This window comes from Protopterus annectens, chromosome 5.part0 (assembly GCF_019279795.1).
Source record: "Protopterus annectens isolate FY-2018-M chromosome 5.part0, PAN1.0, whole genome shotgun sequence".
NCBI classification, from domain to species: Eukaryota; Metazoa; Chordata; order Ceratodontiformes; family Protopteridae; genus Protopterus; species Protopterus annectens.
The window spans coordinates 22,354,336-22,375,134 of NC_056735.1; positions in this window are offsets into that span (position 1 = coordinate 22,354,336).

A 20,799-nucleotide genomic window follows, 5' to 3' on the forward strand; every position below is an offset into this window, starting at 1 on the left:
AGCGCACTATTACACGTCGCTTGGACTGTGCTAGGCTAGTGTTTGGTAAACGGTGCAATTATAACATGCCGTCGGATTCTCCGCCCAGTTCGGCTAAAAAACGCAAGGAGTCATCCTTTGCGGTCCAAACAAGATGAGTCCATTGCGGACGCCGGTTCGGTAGAGCCACCGACTACTTCAACGGCTCCTTCTGACAGTTTAGCGGAGTCTCAAGGGAGCCTTTGCTACTTCAGGAAGTGGCTTCTCCTGTTGTAGGCCAGGCTGAAGGGCTTCTCATGTGTCGGTGGTTCCCTCCCTCACAGAGTTTCTAGGCCTCCCCTTCTCATAGTAAAAGCCTTTCTAAATCTAATTCTGCCCCTGCTGGTGTCTGTCCACAGGGTCCAGCTCCTAGAAAGCACATGTTAAAGGTGGCGGAGGATTTGATTACTTTAATTAGGGGTTCTATGCCTCCCCCTGAGAAAAGGCCCAGGGTAGAGCCAGGGATAGAGGGTCTAGATCAGTCTTCCAATGACCCTGATTCTTCTGTGGAAGAGCTCCAGGATTTCCCTCCCTACTCTGATTCAGAGGCTGAGGATTCTCCTCCCTCTGCGTCCCCTCCTGAAGATTTTTCTTTTTCTGAAACCTTGCATTCCACGAGGGAGCATTTTAAATGGGAAGGCCAGGATTATTCTGATTCTCGTAAAAGGCTTAGAGAATTCTTGTTTTTGCCTCAGCATAGGCCTTTGGCTATTCCCCCTGTATTGGATGTTGTTCAGGATGTATTTTCTGAGGCTTCTCTTAACCCTGACTCTTTGCCTCCTGCCCCTGCTAAACCAGATAGATACTGCAGGGTACCGTTAGCTCACTAGTATTTATACAAGAGTCCTAGGGCTGACCCAGACACCATTACTCAAGGCCCCAAGGGTGTCAGGGCTGCTGTGGTTAAGAATCCAGTTCCTTTGGACATGGATGCTAGAGCTCTGGATAGGTGGGGTAAGAAGTTGTATACCTCTTCCACTTTAGCTATGAGTGCTTTACATTGTCAAAATTATTTGCTGGGCCAATTGAAATGTAAAGTTGATGCTTTATCTGAAGGTATTGAATGTAAAGAGCTTCAGGATTTAGTGCATGTTTCAGGCCAAGTTGGTAAACGTTCTTTGCAATGTGGTTTTGATGCTTTACAGGCTTCTTCCAGGGTGGCTGCTACTAGTTTAGTTCTTCGCAGGCATGCCTGGTTAAAAGTTCAGACGTTGTCAGAGCATGTTAAGGCTCGGATTATGGATGCTCCTTTGCAGTCTGATGTTCTTTTGGCCCTCCGGTTGAATCAGTTTTGAAATAATGGAGGAAAAAGCTAAGTCTATGCAGACAGTTAAGGATTGTTTGCAGGATCAGCCCCCTAAGTTCAGTAGGAATTGGCCTACTAAAGGGTGGTCTTTTCCCTCTTCAGATTATCAGTCTAGGGGCAGGTCTAGGCGAGGTAGGGGTAGAGCTTCCTCTCAGGGCCCTGCTACTCCTAGGACTTTGGGTTCTTTTACCCCTTCTGCTGGGGAGGGCAGGGGTCAGTCCTTTCGGAAACAAACTCAATGACCTGCGTCTTCAGCTGTCGGACTCTGCCATGCTGGCAGCTCCTCTAGGAGGAAAACTGGGACTTTTTGCAAAGTATTGGCATTTGGTTACCCAGGACAATGGGTATTGGACATTGTAAATCGAGGCTACAAATTTTATTTCCACACTTTCCCTCCTTTCAAAGGTATGCCAGATGTGCCTCATCAGCAAAGACTGGAAGCACAGGCAAAAAAAAAAACTACTAAAGGGTGGTCTTTTCCCTCTTCAGATTATCAGTCTAGGGGCAGGTCTAGGCGAGGTAGGGGTAGAGCTTCCTCTCAGGGCCCTGCTACTCCTAGGACTTTGGGTTCTTTTACCCCTTCTGTTGGGGAGGGCAGGGGTCAGTCCTTTCGGAAACAAACTCAATGACCTGCGTCTTCAGCTGTCGGACTCTGCCATGCTGGCAGCTCCTCTAGGAGGAAAACTGGGACTTTTTGCAAAGTATTGGCATTTGGTTACCCAGGACAATGGGTATTGGACATTGTAAATCGAGGCTACAAATTTTATTTCCACACTTTCCCTCCTTTCAAAGGTATGCCAGATGTGCCTCATCAGCAAAGACTGGAAGCACAGGCAAAAAAAAAAAAAAAAAAAAAAAAAATTTCTTCTCTGCTTCAGTGGAGGGCAATACAGGAAGTACCTTCTGCTGAAAGAGGCACAGGGTTTTATTCCCGTCTTTTCTTAGTGCCAAAAAAAGTAAATACTTGGAGACCAATTCTGGATTTGTCCATTCTAAACACCTTTTTGGAAATTCCAAAGTTCAAGATGTTAACGTTGCAGCAGTTGCTGCCTATGCTGGGCAGGGCTCATTGGATGGTAACTCTGGATCTCACAGAGGCCTATCTTCACATTCCTATCGGGCCCAGTTCCAGGAAGTTCCTGAGATTTCGGAATGGGAATTTGCATTATCAGTTCTCTGCATTGCCCTTTGGCTTGTCTACTGCGCCCAGGGTATTCACAAAAGTCCTGGCTCCAGTAATGGCTTTTTTTCAGACTACAAGGTATTCAAATTTATCCTTATCTGGACGACTGTTTGTTTCTGGCTCAAGGCAAGCAAGAACTTCTTCAACATCTTCACTATGTAATGACAGTTTTAAGATGCCTAGGGTATTCTGTGAACGAAATAAAGTCCAGTCTAGTACCCTCACAAGAGATGTGTTTTCTGGGTGTGAGACTGAATACAGCAACCCAGATGGCATTTCTTACCCTGGACAAACAAAGACATCTTCATCAATACTTCCAACAGCTTTCAGTAATGTCCAGGCTGACTGCAAGGACAGTCCTTCAAGCCTTAGGGTTCATGGCATCTTGTATTCTAGTGCTTCCCAATGCCAAACTGCATATGAGGAAGTTACAATGGTATCTCAAAAGCGTGTGGACTCAACACAGCCACGATTTGGACACTGTCATTCAGATTCTCCCTTGCATACAAAAAGAATTTCTGTGGTGGGCTCAGGAATGTCACCTAAACAAGGGACTCTCTGTGACCCAGCCAGAGGCATGTCAGATATTGACGACAGACGCTTCTGAGTCGGCCTGGGGAGCTCATCTCGAAGGAAAATGGATTCAAGACCTTTGGCCCCCAGAGCTACTTCATTTACATATCAACATGAAAGAGATGCTGGCAGTTCAATTTGCTTTGGAAGCATTCAAGAGCCTACTTCAATCAGGACTGGTGTTGATTCGAACAGACAACACAACAGTCATGTGGTACATCAACAAGCACGGGGGAACCCATTCTTATCCATTGTGCAGACAAGCAATGCTAGTATGGGAAACTGCTTTAAAACTGCACATCACTCTTCGAGCACAGTTTCTGCCAGGAGCACAAACTTCTTTAGCAGATGTTCTGAGCAGACAGATTGTGGATCCTCGCGAATGGAAGTTGGATCATCAGGTGTTTCTGCAGTTGGCCATGGCTTGGGGAACTCCAGACATAGATCTGTTCGCTTCTCCTCTGACTTATCAACTGCCAAAGTTTTGCACAAGGCTGTTTCATCCGAAAGCCTGGAAAATAGATGCACTATCCTTCAGCTGGAGAAACCTGCACGTGTATGCCTTTCCTCCTTTGCCTCTTCTTCCAAAGGTATTGTTGAAAGTCAGGAGGGAAATGCCTCGCATGATTCTGATAGCACCAGTTTGGCCTCGACAATATTGGTACCCTTTCTTAAGGAGTTTAATTCATGGGACACCTTGGCCATTACCACAGTTTCCTCACTTATTGACTCAGGAGGACAATCATTTTCTCAATATCAGGTGCAATCTCTTTACCTGACAGCCTGGAGAATTCAGTTTTGAGGAAGGAAGGCCTGCAGCTTCCACAACAAGTTTTGGATGTTCTTTTGGAAGCCGGGCGTCCTACTACTCGGAAAGTTTATGCTGATAAATGGAAGAGATTTTTTCTTTGGAGTGCAGCTCACGGCTTTGATGTTAAATTGCCTAACTTGAGTTGTATTTTGCAATATTTGACTGTTTTGTTAGACAAGGGATTGTCTTTCTCTTCTGTTAAAGTGCATGCTGCAGCTATTTCTGCTCACCATGAATGTGACCCTCCTTTGTTTTCTCATCCATTGGTTAAACAGTTTCTTAGAGGGGCAAAGAATATAAGACCCCGAAGAGCTCCCACTCCAGCCTGGGATCTTAATTTTGTTTTGGAGAAGCTGACTCTGCCTCCATTTGCACCTGCAGCTACAGCTGAGTTGAAGTTGTTGTCTTGGAAGACTGCTTTTTTGTTGGCTGTTACTTCTACTCAAGGGTCTCTGAATTACAGGCCCTCATGGCAGTAGAACCATTTCTGATTTTTCACAAGGACAGAGTTTCCTTACGTACTAATCCTACTTTTATGCCTAAAGTAATTTCATATGTGGCACTGAACCAATCTATACATTTGCCTACTTTTTCTGCTGACCCCCAAAATAAAGGGGTGAAAGTTTTGCATTCTTTGGATGTGCATAGGCATTTAAGATATTATTTGAGCAGAACCACAGAGTTCAGAAGATCTCAACAGTTGTTTGTTTCTTTTGCTTTGACTTCACAAGGGAAAGCTGTTTCAAAACACACTATCTCCAAGTGGATTGGCCATTGTATTGCTTTTTGTTATTCTCATCATGGGAAAGATGTTCCTGCTGGGATCAGGCCTCACTCTACTAGGGCTACGGCCACCTCTACTGCTTTTTTGAGTGGGGTAGCTGCGAAGGACATTTTGGAGGCAGCTGCTTGGAGTTCTATGCATACATATACTGAGCATTATCATTTACCTCTTTATTCTAGGTCTAGGGCTGGGTTTGCCACTGCTATTCTACAGGGCATGTTAGCAGCTCCTAATTCTATTTAGTTGGCCATCCTCCCTGTTTTCCGTTGCTCTGGGATTCTACCCATATGTCAGGACTGCAGCAATGGTAGACGAAGAACATAGTACAGTTTTGTACCTACCATAAATGTAGATGTTCGAGGATATCCATTGCTGCAGTCCAAGTTTCTCTCCCTCCTACCCCCTTATTTAGGTTTGGGTTTTGGGTGGTGTTTTTTGCATTCTGACGTCTGAGGCAAGAAAGACTGAGGGTATGGCGTCGGTCATGCGCATTTGTACTGGCACATACTGATGTCAGCCTCGAGCGCCATGACTGACGCCAGATTCTAGCCCTTTGGTATTCGGGCCGATGGTGGACAGCGGAATACCCATATGTCAGGACTGCAGCAATGGATATCCTCGAACATCTACATTTATGGTAGGTACAAAACTGTACTTTTAGGTTGCATACATTGTTGATGGCCTTAATTTGTTGAAATACTCAACTGCTGTTTTCCCTAACCTTTTAGCAAGCGTCCATTCGGACTGCAGTACACCTTGTTAGTCCATATCATTTATCTCGATATTCTACTTTTTACTATTAATGTCTCTTTATTCTTTTGCTCTAATCCTACATATTTGTTTGTACGTATTGGCCGTAAAATGCTTTATTGGATTTGTCACACTGTTGCTACTGCATTGACTGCTGAATTTATTATTTGAACTGCTGTCTCGCAAAACTGCATTGCATTGTATTTTTTTTACTGGTGCTTCTGCATCTCTAGTCTCACTATATCCGATACTACTGCTGTATCCAGACCACACTGCATGCTCCCACTCCATACTACCAGCCCCCAAACACCAACCTGCACTCACTCCTTTCCAGTCTCTCACCTTTCAGAGGCTGTCCTTTTCCATCACAGACCACTGTCCGAATCGGTTCTTAATAGCTCCCACTACTGCAATTCTCTTACCCCATACAGCTCCCACTACTGCAATTCTCTTACCTCATACAGCTCCCACTACTGCAATTCGCTTACCCCATACAGCTCCCACTACTGCAATTCTCTTACCCCATACAGCTCCCACTACTGCAATTCTCTTACCCCATACAGCTCCCACTACTGCAATTCTCTTACACCATACAGCACCCACTACTGCAATTCTCTTACACCATACAGCACCCACTACTGCAATTCTCTTACCCCATACAGCACCCACTACTGCAATTCTCTTACCCCATACAGCACCCACTACTGCAATTCTCTTACCCCATACAGCACCCACTACTGCAATTCTCTTACCCCATACAGCACCCACTACTGCAATTCTCTTACCCCATACAGCACCCACTACTGCAATTCTCTTACCCCATACAGCACCCACTACTGCAATTCTCTTACCCCATACAGCACCCACTACTGCAATTCTCTTACCCCATACAGCACCCACTAGACTATTTATCTTACCCTTACTTAACATACCCCACTACCATACAACACTCTACCACCCTTCCAGGCTTTCACTCTTACCTGGTCCATCCATTATCTAACTATTCTCCTTTCTCCTCTTCTTTTTTTATAAGTTAGCAAGGACTCTATAATCAAGTCCACAGACCTACCATTGTTGGAACCTACCTGCACCGAAGATCCTCCGAAGACTACCACTCTCCATTCTAGTTTTCGGGTGTAATGAATTGGAAGTATGTCTTGATATAGCTATTTGTTATATACCTTACCAAGACTGTGTCTTCCCTGAGTCGCTGATTCTTGCACATCTCCTGGGCCACTTCCTAGTCCTCCATTTTCCAGCTACTCTGTTCGCCCCTTCTCCTGTCTTCTATAGATACTTACTTTTTTAGATCCCTATCTTCTGTGCTCCCATCAGTGGGTATTTTCTCTGTTGCCTGCCTACCTGTACTACCCTAGCCTGCTGGCCTTTAACAGCTTCCTTACTCCTAAGATTTCTCCCTGTGCCTTTTTCCATACTCTCCTGCCTCTCTGTGACCAGACTTATCAGCATTGCTGTCTGACTGTCTTTCTTGGGGACTTTTGCAGTCATTGCAGGTGTAGCTCCACTCCAGCTCCCCTATCCTACCCCCATTTTCACCTACCCCCAATCAATTAGTTTTATTCTCTCCACTCCCCCCTTCCTGTCTATTTCAACCACTCAAACTCTACTTCCTCCCTGTGAATTCACTTCCTGCTTCCCTAACCAGCCCTTTCACACACACCCTCACCTTTAATCCCCACCCAACCTATCATGCTAATTTTCTACTTTACGTTACCAATTTTGACACTGTTCTCTGCCCTAACCTCATATCACACCAACCTTTCCCAGCATCTTACATACTCTCTTACCACATGTATCCCCATATCACCCCCTCCAGCTCACTGTCTCCCATCTCTCTTCAACATCTCCTACCACATGTATCCCCATATCACCCCCTCCAGCTCACTTCTTCTTAATCTTCCATCTCTCTTCAACATCTCCATTACCTGCTTTCATAAACTTACTATATTAAAGAACTACCCCCCTCGCCTATAAAACCAAAACTACACTACCATCTCCTGTTACAAACTAAGTTAACTGCAATTCCTATTGGCGACAGCCACCCCAGTCCAGGCCCCCATAACCCCACATCCCCCCATCTCCCCACCTATCTCGCCCCCTCATCCACCCTCCTACCAAACCTCACTAGACAACCTCTCTATTTATTCCCTAAATATTCAAAGCCTTACTAAGAAAATCACTGAGCTGCATTCCTGGATTGTCCAAACCACTCCCCACATCCTAGCCTTATCTGAAACCTGGCTAAAGCCTCACATATCAAACCAAGAAATACTAACACCCAGCTATAATATCTACTGCTCTGACAGAATTACAAAAAATGTGGTGGAGTTGCCATCCTGTATTCTAATAACCTTAACCTTTCACCTATCAGAATCCCAACTCCAGGCTTCCACCCTGCTGAACTTATCATCCTAAATTGCCATCTAAACCCTCTCAAGAAATTTGTCATTGCCTCCATATATATCCCCCAGGAAAGAATATTCCAACCTTGGAATCTATCCTATCTTGGTTTTCACACAGTATACCTAGGCGATGTTAACATTGAGTGGACCAAACTTACTATTGACTTTCCTCAACTTAGCATCAACCTAAGGGTTTCCATCAACTGATGACATCCCCCACTCGCCTGCACACTACCTCTTCTTCCAACTGTACTATAGAGTGGATCCTCACTAACTCTCCTTGCCTTTACCTCAGTCCAACTACCTTACCAAACTCATTAAGTGACCATCTTCCTACTTCCATTCTACGACACTACCCAGGTACCTAAACCACACTCTTACAGAGACTGCTGTAAACTCTACAACTTTAATACCACCCAATTCAATTCAGATCTCTCTAGTATTGACTGGTCTATCCTCTCAATGAAGCAGTGCTTAAATTTAATAAAATATTCCTAGATACCCTGAACTCCCTTGACCCCACCAAGAGAATTAGAACAAAATCCAATTTTGCTCCCTGGCTTTCTAAGAAAACCAGATCCCTCATGCATAAATGTGACGGTACTTGGAAAGCCTGGACTAAGACCAAAGAACCTCCCTTGTTACAAAAGTATAAAGAACTTCGTAACCTCGTCAAAAAAAAAGTCAGCAGGGACAAAAAAAATCCTATTTTAACACTTCACTGATTAATAGCAAAACCAATCCACGAAAATTCTGGACTACATTAATAAACTCTTCAGTCCTGGAAGCCCTTTCAACCCCTCCCCTTTCCCAAACAGCACTCCTCTTGAAACTGCTACCCTTCGTAGTCAACACTTCATTGACACTGTCCTGAAACTTACACCCTCTAACTCCAACACATATACCCCCCACTACCCCACCCAACCCTCACAACAATAATCTCGTCACCTTTCAACAAGTTGCTACCTCCTACATTAAATCACTCCTGCTGAAGCTTAAACCCTGCTCTCCCTCCTCAGATGATCTCCCACCCACTTTCCTCAAACTAGCCGTTGAATCCATAGCCTACCCAGTATCCCTATTAATCAGTAGATCTATTCAGGAAGCAACAGTGCCAGAGATTTGGAAATCCTTCTTCACCATCCCCCTTCATAAAGGGGGAAAATCCACTGACTCTTCTAACTTTAGACCAGTTGCCATCCTGTCTCAAATTACTCGAAAAATATATACATACTCAGCTCCTAAACTATCTCCTCCAGCAGAGCCTTCTCACACCCACTCAACGTGGCTTCCACCCCAACCACAGCACTGCTACAGCCCTCTTATCATTTACTCATACTGTAGCTGGGGCCTGTGACAACAGCCACCTCATGTCCTGACTTTTCCTCGACCTCTCTAAAGCATTCAACATTGTCTCTCATTCTTTACTGCTATCTAACTCACTAACCTCAATTTATCTGCTTCCACTCTAGCCTTTTTCTCTAGCTACTGGTCTAATAGACAACAATCTGTTCAATGGTTCACCTCCTGCTCACCCTACCTTCCAGTTTCCACTGGGGTTTCCCAAGGTTCCATCTTGGGTCCCCTCCTGTTTAACATCTTTACTAATGAACTTCATATTGCCTGCAAACAATCGTCTCTAATTCAATACACTGATGACTCAACTCTTATCTGCACTTCCAACAACATCTCTGACCTTCACACTCTTACCCAAGGCACTTTGCTATCTATTGATAAGTGGATGTCTGATAATTTACTCATCCTAACCCCCCCCCCCAAAAAAACAACAAAAAAAACCTCCTGCTATACCTTCCTCGTTCTCTCTCTCACCTTAAATTTACCTTTGCCATCACATCCTCCAGCAACATCACCATACAGCCTGACTCCCACACAAGGCTTCTAGGTGCCATCATTGACGATGAACTTTAATTTGCATATCCTTCATGGTATAAAAAAAAATCATCAAAAATTGGATTTACTTTATCGCAACTGAAAATTCTTGACTTCTAATACTAGAGTCATCCTAGCATAAGCTTTTCTTCTCCCCTCTCTTTTTTATGCTGTCCCAGTCCTAACAAACATTCAGTCCATTACCCTAGCCAAACTCCAACAAACATACCGTAAAATAGCAAGATTTGTTACAAACTCCCCTTATAACTCACACCACTGCCTTGCACTTAACTCTCTACAATGGCTGGAACTTCTAAATCAACTCATCCTTTCAGAATTTCAAATCGCTCACTCCATGCTACAGAAACCATCCTCCTGTCCTGCTCTTTCCTCCTTAGTACCCACCTATACTCCCAACTGCACACTTCGGAACTCAAACCAGCAACTCCTAGACATTTTCCAACCTAAGAAAACTATCAGTAAACTACTTTACAAGCATGGAACAAACTTCCAATGCACATACGCTCCATTACCCACCCTGTACACTTTAAAAAGGAACTCAGACTTCACTTACTTAACTCCAAAACTTGCACATGTCATGACCCTACATAACTCTACTGCTATCCTTTACCGTTGTCTCTTCTAATTTCTTTTTTTCTTGCCTTTTCATCTTAATCTACCTCATGACTCCTTTTTCCACCTTATACATGCATTCTCATCTCTCATATCTCAATTACTCCTCTCTTCAAACTATTATAAATAGCTCTGACAATACTATGTCTTTGAACTTGTACCATGGCAAAAAATAGCTTTATTTTATTTTATATGTCTTCTTAGTATGATTTACATTTCTCAACTATTTGCTTATTCTAATCTGTGAGTTTCTTCGTATTTGATTTGTAAAATGAACTCTTATGTATTATAAACTGAATCTTTTTACATATTGTTAACTGAATGTCTATTTATTGTAAAATGGTTGTAACTGGAGCTTTTCCTCTGGTCTCCACTGAAAATGGGTCTTAGACTCAGCTGGACAAACCCGGTTAACAAATATCAATAAATAAAATAAATTAATAAATGTATACTCCTATTAAAAATGAGCGTTTAATTATATGTATCTATAATTAGCCTTTAATTAAAGTAAGCAAGCTGTTATAGTCAACATCTCATTCAGGCATGGTGGTATAGAAGCATTAAGAAAAGTTGCCACCAGAGTTCTCTTTTTCTAATAACAGATGCCAGTGATCTCCTCTTGGAAAATGTATTACTTGTTCCACAGTAAAAAAACAAAAAAAAATATGCACTGGCTTTAATTTAATGTTTATACAGAGCATTAGTATTTCTTTTATATTTGATATCTTATAAATGCTTATATATATATATATATATATATATATATATATATATATATATATATATGTTCCTTTAGTTTCCTGTCTGTTTTTTCCAATATAGAACGCAGATCATTGTTGGGACCAGAGCTGGATCCAGCACTAGGTGACAAAGGCAGTTGCCTAGGGCTCCATGGCTACTGGGGCCCACTCTAGCCAGAGGCTTCAACATAAAAAAATACTTCTTAACAGTGCGATGGTGGCATCTTCTCCTTTATGGAGGACCATGTATGCATCGCATGCATAGACACACACACCAATGCAGATTTGAACCCATTCCACACTCACAGGCATAATTTAAATTAGCCATTTCATTTATAGAGAAGGTAAGTGCAGTTCCATTTTTAGAGAAAGTGCATGTGTATGTGTGTGTGTGTGTGTGTGTGTGTGTGTGTGTGTGTGTGTGAATAATTTAAACTAGCGGTTCTGATTATGTATGACAGAAAGTTTGTATCAGCGTATGTATGTATATGTGTGTGTGTGTGTGTGTGTGTGTGTGTGTGTGTGTGTGTGTGTAATTTAAATTAGCCATTCTGTTTGTATGAGAGAGAGTGTGTGTGATTGCTGTATGAAAGAGAGGGTGTGTTTTTGTGTGTGTGTTGCTGTGTGAGAGAGAGTAGGTATGTTTGTGTGTGTTGCTGTTTGAGAGAAGTTGGATCTGTGTGAATGAGTAGGTGTGTGTATGTGTGTGTTGCTGTACGACAGCAGCGAGAAGGTTGGTGTGTGTGTGTGTGTGTGTGTGTGTGTGTGTGTGTGTGTGTGTGTGTGTGTGTGTGTGTGTGTGAGAGAGAGTAGGTATGTTTGTGTGTGTTGCTGTGTGAGAGAAGTTGGGTCTGTGTGAATGAGTAGGTGTGTATATGTGTGTGTTACTGTACGACAGCAGCGAAGGTTGGTGTGTGTGTGTGTGTGTGTGTGTGTGTGTGTGTGTGTGTGTGTGTGTGTGTGTGTGTGTGAGAGAGTAGGTATGTTTGTGTGTGTTGCTGTGTGAGAGAAGTTCGGTCTGTGTGAATGAGTAGCTGTCTGTATGTGTTACTGCACGACAGCAGCGAGAAGGTTGGTGTGTGTGTGTGTGTGTGTGTGTGTGTGTGTGTGTGTGTGTGAGAGAGTAGGTATGTTTGTGTGTGTTGCTGTGTGAGAGAAGTTGGGTCTGTGTGAATGAGTAGGTGTGTATATGTGTGTGTTACTGTACGACAGCAGCGAGAAGGTTGGTGTGTGTGTGTGTGTGTGTGTGTGTGTGTGTGTGTGTGTGTGTGTGTGTGTGTGTGTGTGTGTGAGAGAGAGTAGGTATGTTTGTGTGTGTTGCTGTGTGAGAGAAGTTGGGTCTGTGTGAATGAGTAGGTGTGTATATGTGTGTGTTACTGTACGACAGCAGCGAGAAGGTTGGTGTGTGTGTGTGTGTGTGTGTGTGTGTGTGTGTGTGTGTGTGTGTGTGTGTGTGTGTGTGTGTGTGTGTGTGTGTGTGTGTGTGTGTGAGAGAGAGTAGGTGTATGTGTGTGTGTTGCTGTGTGAGAGAAGTTGGGTCTGTGTGAATGAGTAGGTGTGTATATGTGTGTGTTACTGTACGACAGCAGCGAGAAGGTTGTTGTGTGTGTGTGTAGGTGTGTGTATGAGAGCAGAGAGAGGATAAGTGTGTTTTGTGTGTGTGTTAGGGGTTCAGAGCTGCAGAGAAATATGGCTTTTGCAAATTCCATGTGGGCAAAGAGAAAGATACAGAGCCATGTCCATAACTTCAATAACCAAATGCACAGGGGGAAATAATGTCCATGGTCTCAAAGGCAATATGAGACAGCAGACAGTATGGCAGGCATCAGCAGCAGGCTGGCCAGTGGGCATGTCAGTGGTAGCAAAAATACAGTGCACAATGGTCAGTGCCTTTATAGCTGGTGTATGTGGACCACTACCCCCTTCACAGTGTCTAGGGAGCATTATCTAAAATGCATACTGGAACTTAAATGCGACTACAGTAGCATGCAAGATTTCCTCCGTAAAGTAGCACAGTTCTACATGTTGTAGTTACATAACCATGTACTGTACACTGAGCACAAGACTCATTAGTTTTTCTGCCTCCATGCACTTTCTCATTAAAGCTGCGGGTATGGCATTATGTGCTTCTCTTTGCCCACAGAAAATTTGCAACAGCCATATTCCTCTGTAGCTGAATGTCACTTCAGCCATGTGTCCCTAACCAAAAGTACCACAAGGAACTATCTCACTGCCTAGGCACCTGAACCTGCGTACCCTGCATCCCCCAGTAAATGGCTTTGTGGTATACCCCCCTGGAAAACTTCGGTAGAGCTGTGAGTTGTGCCAGATATGGGAGTTGTGGTAACTGCCAGGATTGCTAGAACACACATTCAAGATGATTCCGTTAGTGTTGCACACAACCTGAGAAATCATTTTAATGCTCACCCCCTGAGAGACTTGCTTGGCTACAAACATCTGCATTACAAGCTAAAGCTATGTGAAACTTGAGTAGTGAATTGTAGTATTTTGTTAACAGTAGTGAATTGTAGTATACAAACTTGCAGTTTTAAAAGTACTGTATTTTCATTTTTTTCTGTTTCCTAATTGTGTGTTTTTGAACAGTGAGCTGTGTGTCTCTCTCTGCAGTTAGTTCTTTTGGTGGCTCTGGAATTGCCCACTCCTCCTGGGTCTATCTCATTTGCTCATTTAACTGAGTACAGTGAGACCATATTCTGAGTCTAGTGTTCATACAGAGAGAAGATTTGAAATGGCCAGCCCACTTAGGTTCTTCCATCCTCTCTTGTTGCACTTTAAAAAAAAAAAAATTGCACTTTATTCATTTGCTTCTGCTGTAGTTGTTTCCTCCTACTCTATTTTGCTTTTCTTAAAAGTATTCCATTTTATTTATTCTGCTGTATTTATTACTGCTTGGTTGTAGCCTGATTGAATTGTGACTGTTATTCTAAGTCTTTTGGTTTAAGCACTTGGGCTTCATACAGGCAGGACAGGAAGCTTACATCCTTCTAAGCTGGGATTTGCTGATTGAAGGCCCAGTGTCTGCTATTCTAAAAGTGCATTCGTTCTGGCTTAAGCACTTGGGCTTCAGGCCAGTCATTCTACATTAAGAAGGTTTGTGATCTGCACTCTTGTGGGAGGAGAGGCTGAATTCTGCCCTTCTGAGCTGGGAATTTCTGGTCACAGGCTTATTGTGACTGCTTATTTGAACTGTTTCTTTCTGAAATTGGTGCACCTTGTTGCTGTAGCATAGACCAGATTCAGGCCGAATCTAGCTTTGTTTGTATAGGCACTGATCCAGGCCATCTTTGTTTGGAGAAGGTTCCCCTGCATCCTAGTAAGCAGGGGTGTGCAGTTAGAACTTGTCTGATTTGAAGACTGCTGGAACAGGGCTCATTTTTGAGCTTTTTTCTGGTTAATTGGGTAACTTGTTGAAATCAGTTTTTCTACTGTTGATATGTATATATATATATATATATATATATATATATATATATATATATATATATATATATTATACACTTTATTCATCTGCTTTTACTGTATTTGTGTCTTCCCACTTTATTACTGGGGGCATTGACTACAACTCTGATCTGTGATATACAACAATAATTATCCTTTTTCTGTGCTTTTAAACTGTTTTTTTTTTTAGTGTATCTGCTTTATTTTCTGAAGAAAAAAATATATATACATGTTTCCCGCCTTGCTAAGCTAGTATAGTCCAGTTTTCAGGTTAGTACTGAATTCAGGGCTGTGTTACAAATCAAAAGTGAACTTAAGAAACTGCACTGTATCATTTATATAATCAATAAACATTTTGATTTTTTCAACACCACCCTCCCAGATCACAAAAATATCATCCAAAAAACGGGTATAGTGTTGAATATATTGCTTGTATTCACTAGAAAACACATATTGCTGTTCCCAGAAGGTCATTATATAATTAGCATATATATGGGGGCACATGCAGCTCCCATTGCCACTCCCGTATTTTGCTTAAAATAATGCCCTTCAAAGAATATGTAGTTATCATCTAATACAGCTTCCATTAGAGTAACATATACATTAATACAGTCTTGGTCTTGCATACCAGTCTTTACTAATTGACTTTCTAACCATTGTAATCCTATACCACTTGGGATTACTGAAAAAAGATTACAAACATCAATTGCCAACAAAACTGTATGTTCACTAATCCTAACTGTTTTGAGCTTCTCCAAAAAATGCCATGAATCCTTTGTAATATAATTAGATTTCTTTATGCCTTTCTGTAAATGAAAATCCAAAAATCTACCATCACCAATGTCAATGTTTTCAAATTCCTCCATCTGTTGTTCAAATAGAATTAAATTTTCAACATCAGCAGCAACCCCACTGCTAATAGATTCAAAAACTGGGTAAATACTCAATTCCACTATCGACTCAGTTAAATCATTAACACTCGAACCACTAAATAACAAAACACTCTCCACCAAATCATTGGCTTCATTTACATCACAGTTTTTAGAGTTGCTAGTATTCATAACAGCTGTTGAAACACTATCAATGTTAGTTAGGCCAATTCCATCAATAGGGTTCGCTTAACCCACATTTACAAAATGTTGCTGTTTAAATAGCACACCAGCACTACCAGGTTACAACTCATACCATACATTTTGGCCACAGAATCCAAACCGAAATACAAAAGGTGGGGGCGTATACATATTCATCAAGGATACCCACACCTCCAGGTTAGTGGCATAGCACGATGCGTCAGTGATTATCCACGTGCAACTAACAATGGGCAAAACTGCAGTTCATATTGTAGCTTGCTACAGATCACCCACCATGTCCGAGGTCCCCCATTCTGCGTTTCTGGAAACACTGGGAAACATAAAGGTCCTACCAAACACCCTAATATTGGGTGATTTCAATTACCCAAACATTAACTGGGAGAAGTACTCAAGTACTAACTCACTTGCCCAACTTTTCCTAGAATTTATAAACTCAAAACGCCCTGGTTCAACTGGTCAACACTCCCACCAGAGGTGACAACATATTGGACCTGGTCATCACCAACATGGGCGACTGGTGTTCCACACCAGAGGTCAACCCCTCGCTGGTTAGATCTGACAATAAACAAATCACTTTGGATATCCATATTCTGCCCCCTTCCCCGGACAAGAAAGCCACTATGAAAAACCTTTCAAAAGCAAACTTCACGTTACTTAAGACCGAGGTGGAAAGTTTCAAAGCCCCCATGCTGAAGGATCGCACTGTCCAAGCTGCAAAATCCTTTACGAATGCATTCTACGGGCAGCTACAAGAATGCATGGATCGTGCCATCCCAAGCAAAACCAAGACTCACTCCTCCAAGAAAAGGAAACCAGTCTGGTGGACTCCTGCCATAAACAAGCTATACAGTAGAAGGAGGAAACTAGTACAGAAAAGAGTAAAATCCCAAGAAGGGAAGACATCCCTGATCAGTATCAGCAAGAAATTATGATCCCTCATAAAATCATCCAAGGCGAGCTTTGAAAGAAAAATTGCCAAGGACTCCAAAGATAACCACAAGGCATTCTTTAGCTATGTCAATAATCTAAGTGGCAATGCTCAGATCTGCTCAGAGTTAGTGCAGAATGGCACAAAATACACTGAACCAACTGATATCGCCAACATCCTGGCAGACAGGTTCAGCGCAAACTTCACCCCCAAAAGGACCCATAACCATACCAGAAGAATAGCACAAGTAACAAAAAACTGAGGGTAATGCTACTCAATGCTAGAAGTCTAAACCTCAAAATGCACACACTCAGTATGGAGAAAATCGATATATGCGCAGCAACAGAAACCTGGTTTAAGGCTCCAGAGAGCACACCAGCACTATTAAAAACAAAAAAGAAGATGCACAGGAATGGTCCGTAATCAGGAACTGCAAGCTGGTATCAACCACAAAGGACGACAGTTTACCTAGATTTCGTCTTTATCCACAGACTTCTTCAGAACAAATACTTGTACAAACTTTAGACAATAAATACACTCCCACTAATTGAATTCAATTAATTAATTTCATTTACATCTAATCAAGCATACCCAATTCTCATTAAAATTTGACTTAGTCAAAAGCTCAAAAATAAAATGCTTGCAAAACATATACTGTGCACCTAAATTTTCATATAAAACCACTGAACTATGTGTTATCAAATATATATAATATTTAATACACATAGCATATTTAATTTTAATTTTAAAGCATAAAAAACAAAAAATGAACTACGCACAAAAACAATAATTCACAAAATATCTCAACAGATAACTGCTTTTAACAAGTATAAATAAAATGAATTGATACAAATTAAATGTAAACATAATGTTCAAATAAACTAACCATTTCATAATTTAATAACTCAAAAAATGTATGTCAAATAAAAATAAAAAATCAATTTAACCCATAATATGTTTTAACTTTAAAATGGGGGCAATACTTATATTGTCATTGATGCCTGAAAACACTGTGGCGTCCAACCTTAACTGCCACTTCATTTCACATATGTCAAGGTGAACATCTAAAACTCCACCTTGACTATCTTTTTTAATGTGCTATATCACACAAAATTTGAATTGGTGCCCATTATTTTGTTCTATATGCCTGACTAATGCATTGGTATTTCTCATATGTTTAATATCCAAAATATGCTCACTGATTCTTTCTTTAAAAGATCTGCAAGTTTTTCCTACATAAAAAGCTGAGCATTGACAACATTTAGCTAAATAAACAACATTTTGCTATAACAATCAAAATGCCCATGTAAAGCAATAGACATGTTAGCCACTACTATTTTTGAACCTGTAGCCAAAATGTACTGGCATATATTACATATCCCACACTTAAAATTACCCTTAGCCCTGCTTGAATTACTTGCATCACCCATACAACATCCTCCCTTTTCAAACAGTTGCTTAAAGGATTTTCCCTTCCTATATACATATTTTGGAGGATTGTTTAATTTGCTCCATACATTATTATCAAGTCTCAACAACCTCCAATTATAATGTATAATATCCAGTATATACTCAGTATCATAGGAATATGTGGTGATAAAATAAATTTCAGATTCACCTATTCCAGAACCATTTTTTATACTGTCGTTTATACTATTTCCTACAATACAACTCCCCCTTTCAATTTTTGGATTTGCATTGTTAACATTAATATTGTTACTCGTTAAAGAATTCACACTACTACTCATAGTTAATAATGCCCTATAAGTACCATAATTCTTTTTCCGTATTACTTCATCACCTATGGATTCACACAAAACAATAGGATACCCTCTCTTAATAAACATACCCTTTATAAATTCCACCTCCACTAAAAAATTCTTGCTCATCAATAACAATTCTGGCTGCCCTAACCATCTGACCTTTTACTATGGCCTTCTGATGGCTAGGATGTTATCTTTGATAATTCAGATATTAATTTGAAAAGATGGGCTTTCTATAAATACCAGACGTCAAACATTTCCTTACTTAATCAACCTTCATTTGAACATCTAAATATGACAGTTCATCTTTACTAAATTCAAAAGTGAACTTAAGAAACTGCACTGTATCATTTATATAATCAATAAACATTTTGATTTTTTCAACACCACCCTCCCAGATCACAAACATATCATCCAAAAAACAGGTATAGTGTTGAATATATTGCTTGTATTCACTAGAAAACACATATTCCTGTTCCCAGAAGGTCATTATATAATTAGGATATATATGGAGGCACATGCAGCTCCCATTGCCACTCCCGTATTTTGCTTAAAATAATGCCCTTCAACGAATATGTAGTTATTATCTAATACAGCTTTAATTAGAGTAACATATACATTAATACAGTCTTGGTCTTGCATACCAGTCTTTACTAATTGACTTTCTAACCATTGTAATCCTATACCACTTGGGATTACTGAAAAAAGATTACAAACATCAATTGCCAACAAAACTGTATGTTCACTAATCCTAACTGTTTTGAGCTTCTCCAAAAAATGCCATGAATCCTTTGTAATATAATCAAATTTCTTTATGCCTTTCTGTAAATGAAAATCCAAAAATCTACCATCACCAATGTCACTGTTTTCAAATTCCTCCATCTGTTGTTCAAATAGAATTAAATTTTCAACATCAGCAGCAACCCCACTGCTAATAGATTCAAAAACTGGGTAAATACTCAATTCTACTATCGACTCAGTTAAATCATTAACACTCGAACCACTAAATAACAAAACACTCTCTGCCAAATCATTGGCTTCATTTACATCACAGTTTTTAGAGTTGCTAGTATTCATAACAGCTGTTGAAACACTATCAATGTTAGTTGTGCCAATTCCATCAATAGGGTTCACTGAACCCACATTTACAAAATGCTGCTGTTTAAATAGCACACCAGCACTACCAGGTTACAACTCATACCATACATTTTGGCCACAGAACCCAAACCGAAATACAAAAGGTGGGGGCGTATACATATTCATCAAGGATACCCACACCTCCAGGTTAGTGGCATAGCACGATGCGTCAGTGATCATCCACGTGCAACTAACAATGGGCAAAACTGCAGTTCATATTGTAGCTTGCTACAGATCACCCACCATGTCCGAGGACCCCCATTCCGCGTTTCTGGAAACCCTGGGAAACATAAAGGTCCTACCAAACACCCTAATATTGGGTGATTTCAATTACCCAAACATTAACTGGGAGAAGTACTCAAGTACTAACTCCCTTGCCCAACTTTTCCTAGAATTTATGAACTCAGAACGCCCTGGTTCAACTGGTCAACACTCCCACCAGAGGTGACAACATATTGGACCTGGTCATCACCAACATGGGCGACTGGTGTTCCACACCAGAGGTCAACCCCTCGCTGTTTAGATCTGACCATAAACAAATCACTTTGGATATCCATATTCTGCCCCCTCCCCCGGACAAGAAAGCCACCATGAAAAACCTTTCAAAAGCAAACTTCACGTTACTTAAGACCGAGGTGGAAAGTTTCAAAGCCCCCATGCTGAAGGATCGCACTGTCCAAGCTGCAAAATCCTGTACGAATGCATTCTACGGGCAGCTGCAAGAATGCATGGATCGTGCCATCCCAAGCAAAACCAAGACTCACTCCTCCAAGAAAAGGAAACCAGTCTGGTGGACTCCTGCCATAAACAAGCTATACAGTAGAAGGAGGAAACTAGTACAGAAAAGAGTAAAATCCCAAGAAGGGAAGACATCCCTGATCAGTATCAGCAAGAAACTATGATCCCTCATAAAATCATCCAAGGCGGGCTTTGAAAGAAAAATTGCCAAGGACTCCAAAGATAACCACAAGGCATTCTTTAGCTGTCAATAATCTAAGTGGCAATGCTCAGATCTGCTCAGAGTTAGTGCAGAATGGCACAAAATACACTGAACCAACTGATATCGCCAACATCCTGGCAGACAGGTTCAGCACAAACTTCACCCCCAAAAGGACCCATAACCATACCAGAAGAATGTAGAGTCCCTGAAATCACAGACACCCATGTTAAAACAGACCTCTCCAAAGCCAAAATCTCGGCATCAGTGGGACCTGACAGTGTCCCAGGCTGCATCCTACATGAACTCAAAGACGAACTAAACCCTCACCTAAACACACTGTTCAACCTCAGCCTCTCCACAGGCTACATAC